Source organism: Cornus florida, unplaced genomic scaffold (assembly GCF_030987335.1).
Source record: "Cornus florida cultivar Cherokee Brave unplaced genomic scaffold, ASM3098733v1 CherokeeBrave_3.0.0_Hap2_Chr04, whole genome shotgun sequence".
Taxonomy (NCBI): Eukaryota; Viridiplantae; Streptophyta; class Magnoliopsida; order Cornales; family Cornaceae; genus Cornus; species Cornus florida.
In genome coordinates this window covers 38,557,010-38,567,825 of record NW_026775574.1, presented here as the reverse complement: position 1 = coordinate 38,567,825, position 10,816 = coordinate 38,557,010, and positions in this window count along the sequence as shown.

Genomic DNA, 10,816 nt, shown 5'->3' with positions numbered 1-10,816 from the left:
TAGACTATGACTACAATCACTATCAACCTCAACTCGTGCCTCAATGACCAATCCCGTGTCATGCCAAATATGCAACACAATTATGTATATACAATTCTAATCTAGCATACGTCACATGTCATACTCTTTACATTAGAATAAAACAATGTTAAACAAACGGCATACAACATGTAGCACGTAAGCATATAAACACATTATCAACCAAAACATGTTATCATAAAGCATATAAATACATAGAGCATGGCAATAAAAGCATGATATGCACCCAAAACCCATCGTGCTAAGGTTTTCGAACCTAGGAGCTCTGATACCATTTGTGACGGCCCAAGTTTTTCAACCCGGTGCGTCAGTGATGAACCGAAAGATGACCCGACAACAGATCCAAAATACGGAAGCAAAAGACAAACAATGGCCTCTAAAGATACAACATGACTCTAAGACGCCAATGTAACCCTCAACGAGGTCACAGAACCCAAAGGAAACAAATGCGGAAGCAACATTTCAAAACATACAAAAATGAACCTAGGGGCAAAAATGTCATTTCCAGCCTAAAAGTGGGTGTCACCGAGCGCACCATTGGAAAGACAACAAAAAATTAATGAACTTAGACTCAAAACTCACTTGATTTGGAGTCCGGATGAAGAAGATATGGCTAACGGAAGAAGAAGGGGCAAAACGGTAAAAAAATGCAAACCCTAGATCATCTAACCGGTTACCAAGCCTTCCTAACCGATTAGGAGACCAAAAAACTCGACCAAAACACTACCCAAGCACATGTAACCGGTTACCAAACTTCTCGTAACCGTTTACATGTGAAGGAGGCAGAATGGGCAGCAAGAAATCCTGGCAGCAGGGGTTTTTCCGAAAAAAATGAAAATTTGAGGGACTAGTTGATATTTTATGGAAAAACTCAAGGAAGAAACCCCCCTCAAAATCGAGTTTTCTACATAACTAATAAGAAAAATAAAAAAAAATAGCACTGTGAAATGCCCAAAATGCCCTCCCAAGAAAACTGGTCTAGAGGGTCCAAAAAGCTGCTAAATTTAAAAACTGAGAGCTGAACTTCGGAAGCGATTTCCGATGTCAAGACGACATTTTCTAGGAAAATCACAAAAAAGAAACCCCCCCTAAAATCATGTTTTCTATTCAACCATGTGTAGAATGGAATTTATTTCCCAAAGAAAATTTCCAAAATACCCTTAGGTCAGAATATGCAACAAAAGTGTAAAATGAGTCTGTAGGAGGCTCATTTCACCAAAGAAGGATCTTTGCCCGGAAACGACCATTCATGCAAACGTAACTTACCTAGTAAGATGTGCTACAATGGTCCATGGCCTAAAAATATAGCCGATGCAAAATATGACCCCCCAACTGCCAAAATGCCAAAAATGAAGTTTGAAACGAAAATTTGGAATTTAAAATCATGAGATGGTTTCAAAATGCCATTTGGCCTTTGGCCACACCTCATACATGATGAATGAATGCTAATGGATAAGTTTCACACACAATGCACACTCCGGTGCAAAATAGTATACTAAAACACATGAATCTTCATATAATCTCATTAAAGGCAAAAATCAACATCCATGACATATTTGTGATTCTAAAAGGAGTTTGGCCCTTGGCCTCATGTCATACACATAAAATGAGAATCAAAAGTGTGCTTAGGCACACATTACAAGTTTTGAATCAAATATACACATTTGACAATTAAGACTATAATTGGCATTCCGAGCTAACCTTCACAAAAATGGAAGTCTCCAAGTCCACAAACCATCCAAACATAATGAAGACCTCAACTTTGATTCTTATACCTAAAATATGCCCCAGTATCGTAGGGGTGAGTAACACAAAGCTACTCGTAGGAAATGAGCATGCATCGACCTACGTTTTATAAGTTTGCATGATTTAATTATTGTGGTTCATTCCACCTAACGTCTATGTCAAAGGTGAGACTCAAGGAGCATCTTAGCTGCCTAAGATCATTTCTAGCATCAATCACCTCATTCATACAATTTTAGCAACATAGGGTCATACTTACACAAAGCAATAACATAGGAGCATGCTTACACAAAGCAACAACATATAGATTCTCAAGGTTATCAACTTGAAGTCTAAAATGCAACATCAACTAAATATAACAATTTAGCATAATTAGAATATCTAATACCACACATCAAGACATAGATTCTCTAGGTTATCAACTAGAAATCTAAAAGTGTGAAATCAACTAAATATATCAATTTAGTATGGATGTACTTAACAACATCAAAATCGCCAATAGCCAAAACCACAAGTCAACAAGGGAAATATGATTGTTAACTTGGAATTGAATGCGAAAACAAATAATGGATGACTTGGACATCACGCTCGGAATTCTGCCGAGACCTTAATAGTTATTCCGGGCACTAACCCGCAGGGAAGACCACCCTAAGTGTGCACTATCTCAATGACTTAGAGGACTTACATCCCCGTACTACAGCCAAACCCTAGCCATCTCAACTCAACAATGTTCTAAGATTCCAAAATAAGCCAAATAAGTTCATAACTTATACATATTACTACTACATAGTAACAAGTTAGCAATATAACTCTCAATTGTGCATATTAAGCATTTCATATCCATAATGTTACGAAATCACAAGCCAACAATATATTCATATTAGAAACATACTCTCATGAATATAAATTTAACAACAATGCCCTTCAATGCATATAACACAATCAAGTGAATACTTCACAAGTCTAAATCCATGATCTTAAAATAGAAGCACCTTCTAAAACATGATTAAATCCATGGATAAACAAGATAGAATCTAATTACATCAAAATAATTAAACTCTCTAGATTACAAATCATTTCCAATTGGCCCCAATTTAATATATGCTAATAGACATATCATGGTCATTACATATATTCCCACAAAAACTTAATTAGGCTCATGAAACCACGAAATTAGATTTTAATTAATTCTCTTAATTAAAGTCTCTAAATTTTCAAACTCAACCAAATGCTCTCAAATTAAAGTATGTTAACAAACATGCCAAAACTTAATTTAGAAGCATAATACAACTCAATTTCATGCAAGGTACGACCATGAACTTTAATCTTTCATAAAAGATAAATATTAATTAAAAAGAATAATTCTTATTTAATTAATCCAATTTTAATATATGTTAACCAACATATTAAACAAGATTTTCTACCATGCCACAATTCAAATCAAAGTTATATATCATCATGAATTTTAAATCTTATACAAAGAATTAAAAATTACTAACTTTCTAGATTTGATACAAGGCACATATATAACTTGTATAATCATGCTAAACACTCAATACAACACACACAAAAGCCTAAAACATTCCCTACCTCCATTTGAGATGAAATCTCAAATCCCTACCAAAATAAATCGGCTCCGAATCCGACGAAACTCCTAGGTTTTGTCAGGGACAACACCACGAACATGAATCCCAAGGAAGCCCCATCAAAAACACAACTTGATTTCAAACCCAAACTCAAGAAATGGCCAAAACGAGATTCCAATTGGTTGGAATCGAAGGCCTCGCCGAGGGGAACAATAAACACTAAGGCATTAAGGTATTTCATTGAAGGGAAGAAGCTCAAAAGAAGAGAGAGAAGATGGCAGCCATGGCTACCTCTAGATTCGGCCCAAAGAAAGGAGAGAGAAAGCAAAATCTGATTTTTCACTTAAAGGCCCCCTATTTATAGAAAAATTCAAAAAGTGTCCCGAACGGGCCCCGCCGGGTCCGGAAAAGTGAAATTTGAGCAGACGCTCTCAAACGGCAAAACTCCGTGAACAAAAAAGATTCCAAATGAGAAAATATGAACAACGAAAGAAACAGTGTCGAAAACCGAGTCCCGAGCAGAGAGTTATGCCCAAAACAAGTTTGGCGCAAACCGGGGCCAAAAACCCTGAAACTGGAAAATATCGTCCAGGAAGAAATTCTAAGAGTCCCCGACTCGACAAAATGTGAAAATGAATCACATATGAGGATCCAGGCTCAAAACAAGGCATTGAGCAATAACTTTCGTTAATTGCACAATGGCCCCTCCAAAAAGTGAAAACTGCGAAATTGCCCCAGAATGAAAATATCTTCCAGAAGATATTTTCTTAGATACCCCTGAAATAAAATATCTTCAAAAGATATTTATGAAAAACACTCCAAGAAAAGATAAAGTTTCCAAAGAACTTTGCATTTATACCCCTATGGACACTAGGATCAACCAGAGTACTTTCTCACGAAAGTAAAGATACGTAGCTCATAGAAATCATTGGGAATGAAGATACGTGAAGTCAGAAACCAACTCTGAACACAAGAAGTGTGGTTACGCAAACAGAGTGACAAACGAGGAAAGGACGAAATAGGGAAAAAGACAAAATAGGGAAAAGACAAAAAGTGAATAGTGTCGTAAAACGAAAAAATGTGGAAATGACTCGGTCCTTAAAGGAAGTTGTCAATGCATAGAAAAGAATCACGGAAATCACTCCAGAGCACTCGAGACGACACTAATCGACAAGAAACCAACCTCAGAAGGGAAAAGATAACGGAAAAAATTTATCCGAAAAATCTGGGTCATTACAGGCAAGGTGAGTGGTTAAAGAAGAAATGAAATTCTATAAGATTTCCCACTAACTCAAACCCTTGTTAGTCACTAAAACATCACCAACACTACCTCTCTCACATACAAATACATCACACCTCTCCACTTATCACCATCTCCTCACAAGACTTAATCCTAAGCATACACTTATCACAATCTAAAGCACCCTCCTAAGGTTTAATCCCCCACCTACACTTGTCAAAAGCCTAAGCCTCCAAGTGCACTAACCAAAGGCCAATAAATAAGTGAATCCTCACCCAACACTTCTCACCAAATTAGGCTTCCAAGTGTCTCCATGCAAAAGCCAACACATGGAACAAGGAAAGTGTGACACTTGTCACTATTTCTAAAAATTGTAATTTTGTCCCTCTTCTAAATATCTCAAATAATAATTACAAAATGGTCCCTAAAACAAAATATCTAAAAAGTTAATTACACAGTGTAGCCCAAAAAGTAAAAATGTTTTCGAAGAAACTATGCATCCGTACCCTTACGGAAAAGTAAACAAGCTAAGCATGCTTTCCCTACAAAAGTAAGACTATGCATTTTTAAAAATAAAGCAAGATAAATGTATGCGATGCCAGAAATCAAATCCGAACTCAAACCCTACCTCGGGTCTCCAAAACCCTAAGGTTATGTGAAAAGAAATAAACAAATAAATACACAAAAAGAAAAAGAAAAGTGCCGGAAAAAGAAAAAAATGACAGGGTCATTACATTCCGTGTTCATTTATTACTCAATTGTTTTACATTTCGCACGCGAACTTGATGGACCCGTGTTCCAGAATCAAGGGCTATCACATTATCCATAGTCAAAAATAACTTCGAACCTTCAACATCATGCATAACAACAATGGTCCCCACATAAAGTTCAAATCCACATATCAAATTATTTTGAATTCTAGCATCCTTGTAAAAGTGAACGTACATTAATCTATGTTACTTACCATCCATACTCATATACATTCCACAATATTCCTCAATTCATTGGCAATTATTTAAATTTCAATTCCCAAGGCATAAATATTAATTCTAACACATGTATGCATTTTTCTTTTTCTTTTTTTTTTTTTAATTTTCAATTTTCAATTTTTCCTTTTTTAACAAGAGTTTTGTGCAATGTTCGGATCCCTTAAGCTCTCTAGAAAATCCAGCTTTCAGTCAATGATTCCTAAACCATCCGATTTTCGGGCATTAGGTGTTAAAACACCCCAAAGGACTTAATTACTCAAGTTAACTAGGCTACTAATCCAAACTAACTCTTCAACTTTATTTTTCCTAAGTTCTCCACCTTTTGACATGAATCCTCAATGCTTAATTAGGCATTAGTCACAGTTACTTAGTGGAAAACAGTCTAATTTTTGCATACAAACCTATCATTATGATAAAGTCCTCAAATTTTTAAAATTTACCAACTCATCTCAATCAATTACAAAACATAACAAGATATCAAGTTCATACCCCACAAAATAGATGTAAGTGTGCTCATGTGAAAGTAAAGTACTCTAGAAGTTCAAAAATCATGAGAATGTGGAAAGACCAATAACGTGGACCGCGATATGGAAACACAATGCCAAAAATTTTCAATTTATCCCAAAATTAGAAACAACTCCATATACGTGATGTATTAATCCATTAAAAATTGCTTTAGGACACCAAACTAGCTTTACAGGCATAAAATCATTGCTAAAACCACATGCTCTCAACTCTACCATGCAAATTTCAAATTGCAAATTACAAATTTTTCTAAAAGTGTGGAATTTATCAACAAACTTGCAATTATATTGCCTTACCCTCAAACTTGAACTGCGCATTGTCCTCAATATGCAATGAAAACAAAACTAGAAGAAGGGTTAGAACAATATTACCATAAAAGTGATGAATGTCAAAATCAAACCGTTCAAAGTACAGGCAATTGTCAAGCAAGGTGGTACCCCCAAACTTGATTGCAAAAACCTATCAATGAAAACAACTAGACACCACCACATGAGAGTGAACAAAGATATGAAAGAATAAGAAATCACCTTACAATATCAACTATGTAGAGAAAAGAGTAATGAGAAACAAATCTCTTAGTATAACTAAGTCAATTGCTCAAAACCATGAAATCAATATACATATAAAATTTTCCAAAGTTTAGATGCTACTCGGACTAGGGTTACATCAATTCCCTAAGGAATACTTTAGCTACTCATGGAGAAGAAGGACGTCATCATTGTTGGTGTAAAAGTCATCTCCATGGATTGCCAATTGGGATCTTCAATCTTCAAAACCCTAAAAGCCACCACAAGTTAGGAGAACCAAGAGGAAGAAGAGAGAGAGATAAAGATAAGAGAGAGATTAAATGTATCTTCTCATCTTCTTTTATAGTGGAAAACAAGTCATAATCCCCTTTGGATGGGTTTTACAACTTATGGAGTCATCTGGGCCATTTGGAACCAAAAAGGAGTGTTTCCTGCATGTATTTTTAAGTTCTAGGATGACAATGCTCGAGCACAGTTGATATATAGTGCTCAAGCACAGTTTCAGCACTCAGTTTTCTTTCACCAAATTGTTCTGAAGTTGTAACACTATTTTTATATATTTGGAGTACGAATCTTAAAATATTTATTAGAGTTAAAAATGTTGGGCTTCGAGTTTTCTTTCCATAGCCGCTGAGTTTTCCTAATTTAGAGTTTCGAGTGAAAAGATATGCCCAAAATACTGAAGTAGATCCAGAATTTTCATCAGTGTTCGAGCTTTAAGGGGTTGTGCTCGAGCATAAAGTTTTGTGCTTGAGTTTTGGGAGCTGAATTTTTCCGAAACGTCTTTTTCTTCAATATTTAGCTTTTTTTTCTTGAATTTTATAATTTGTGCTCGAGTACAAAAATTTGTGCTCAAGCTTTATGAGTTATCAAATCTTCCCAATTGAGTCCCAAATTAACCTGGAAGGCCCCGAGCATCTACTTAAGCACCGAGAACATTGCAATAAGCTCTAAATACATGGAATTGACCGTCTCTTTGGGTAAAAATGTACAAAAAACAAATAAACTAAAATAAACATAAGAACCAAAATAAAAGTATCACTAATGCATTAACATATGCATGTTCAAGGACTCGAATATGCAATATTTAACTCTTATCACACCCCTAAACTTACATATTGCTAGTCCCTAGCAATACAAAACTAAACTAAAATAAAAAAATAAAAACAAAAACATAATGTCCGCTTTCGTAAGAATCATGATTGCATTTAACATATGTAACAAGCCTTTAAACCTCTAGGTTACCCCTAGTGGATGAGTTATAGTCTTGTAAGGGTTTCCAGAAATGGTACCTACACACATCCAACATTTAGCTCAATTGTCACCTGTTTAGCATAGTAAAGGTATCCCTACAATCAATAATCAAAAAATTACAACAAGTATGTAGATTATGCACAATCAGAAACAAATTTGAACCTTCAACATCATACATAACAACAATGGTCCCCACATAAAGTTCAAATCCACATATCAAATAATTTTCAATTCTAGCATCCTTATAAAAGTGAAGTTACATCTATCTATATTGCATACCATCCATACTCATATACGTTCCATAATATTCCTCAATTCATTGGCAATTCTTTAAATTTCAATTCCTAAGGCATAAATATCAATTCAAACACATGTATGCATTTTTCATTTTTTTTTTTTTTTTTTCAATTCTAAATTTTCATTTCATTTCATTTTTCCTTTTTCAAAAAGAGTTTTGTGCAATGTTCGGATCCCTTAAGCTCTCTAGAAAACCCATGTAGCAAGCTTTCGGTCACTGACTCTCAAATCGGCCGATTTTAGGGCATTAGGTGTCAAAACACCCTAAAGGACTCCATTACTCGAGTTAACTAGGCTACGAATCCAAAGTAATTCTTCAAATTTCTTTTTCCTAAGTTCTCCAGCTGTTGACATGAATCCCCAATGCTTAACGAGTCCCAGTTACTTAGTGGAAAATAGTTTAATTTTTGCATTTAAACCTATCATTATGCCATAGTCCTCAAATTTTCAAATTTACCAACTCATCTCAGTTAATTACAAAACATAACAAGATATCAAGTTCATACCCCACAAAATAGATGCAAGTTTGCTCATGTGAAAGTGAAGAACTCTAGAAGTTCAAAAATCACGAGAATGTGGAAAGACCAATAATGTGGACCACGATGTGGAAACACAATGTCAAAAATTTTCAATTTATCCCAAAATCGGCAACAACTCCACATATATGATGTATTAATCCATTGAAAATTGTTTTAGGACACCAAACTAACTTTACAGACATAAAATCATTGCTAAAACCACATGCTCTCAACTCTACCATGCAAATTGCAAATTATATTTTTTTTTCTAAAAGTGGGGAACTTATCAACAAACTTGAAATTATATTGCCTTACCCCCAAACTTAAACTACACATAGTCCTCAACGTGCAATGAGAACAAAAATAGAAGAAGGGTTAGAACAATATTACAATAGAAGTGATGAATGTCAAAATCAAACCGTCCAAAGTAAAGGCAATTGTCAAGTAAGGTGGTACCCCCAAACTTGAATGCAAAAACTTGTCAATGAAAGCAACTAGACACCACCACGTGAGAGTGAACAAAGATAGGAAAGAATAAGAAATCACCTCACAATATCAACGATGTAGAGCAAAGAGTCATGAGAAATTAATCTCTTAGTAAAACTAAGTCAGTTGCTTAAAACCATGAAATCAACATACATATAAAAATCCCTTTAAGTTAAAATGCCACTCGGCCTAGGGTTACATCAATTCCCTAAGGAATGCTTTAGCTAGTCATGGAGATGAAGGATGTCATCATTGTTGGTGTAGAAACCATCTCCATGAATCGCCAATTCGAATCTTCAATCTTCAAAACCCTAAAAGTCGCCACAAGGTAGGAGAACCAAAAGGAAGAAGAGAGAGATCAAGATAAGAGAGATAAGAGAGAGATTCAATGTATCTTCTCATCTTCTTTTATAGTGGAGAAAAAGTCATAATCCCCTTTGGAGGTTTTTATAGCTTATAGAGTCATCTGGGCCCGTTTGGAACAAAAAAGGAGTGTTTCCCGTATGTATTTTTAAGTTCCAGGATGACAGTGCTCGAGCACGGTCTCAGCACTCAGTTTTACTTTCAGCAAATTGTTCTGAAGTTGTAATGCTATTTTGACATATTTGGAGTACGAATCTCGAAATTTTTATTAGAGATAAAAACGTCGAGTTTCGAGTTTTATTTCTATAGCCGTTTAGTTTACCCAATTAGAGTTTCGATTGAAAAGTTATGCTCAGAATATTGAAGCAAGCCCAGAATTTTCATCAGTGCTCGAGCTCTAAGGGGTTGTACTTGAGCACAAAGTTTTGTGCTTGAGTTTTGGGACTTGAATTTTTTTGAAGCGTCTTTTTCTTCAACACTTAACCTTTTTCTTGAATTTTATGATTTGTGCTCGAGTACAGAAAGTTTTGCTCGAGCTCTGGAAGCTGAATTTCATCAAATCTTTCCAATTGAGTCCCAAATTGACCCGGAAGGCCCCGAACATCTCTTTAAGCACCGGGAACATCACAGTAAGCTCTAAATACATGGAATTGATAATCTCTTTGGGTAAAAACCTACGAAAAGCAAATAAATAAAAATTAACATAAAAACTAAGATAAAAATATCACTAAGGCATTAACATATACACGTTTAAGGGGGTTTGAATACACAATATTTAGCGCTTATCAATCATCATTTTAATTCCAAAATTCCTTTGTTCCATCCTTATGTAAAAAGATATTTTTTGAGAAACATAATTTACGTTGAAACAAACTGTGGAGTGTTAGTTTCAAAGAAAGCTAAAGTGACTTTCCTGTCCCATTTGATTATTTATTTATTTATTTTAAATAACAAGAAACTCATGCGCCCATTTATTCCTAAAGGGACTTGAACCCTTGCCATTTTCTTTGGAAGGTAGAGACACTACTAGGCTACAATTTGGTAGTTTCCGAATGTGGGTATAGCGAGATTATGAAATGAGTAATGATACTCACGCCGAAGTGTTACAGTGAATTGCTTAATTGAATAATTTTGTTTGGTTATTTATATCAAATACAAGCAATTGGAGGGTCCCACTATCTTATTCGTTGCAGAGATGACTAATTAAAAACAGGGGTTTGACAATTCACTGTAATTGCTCGATATAAAA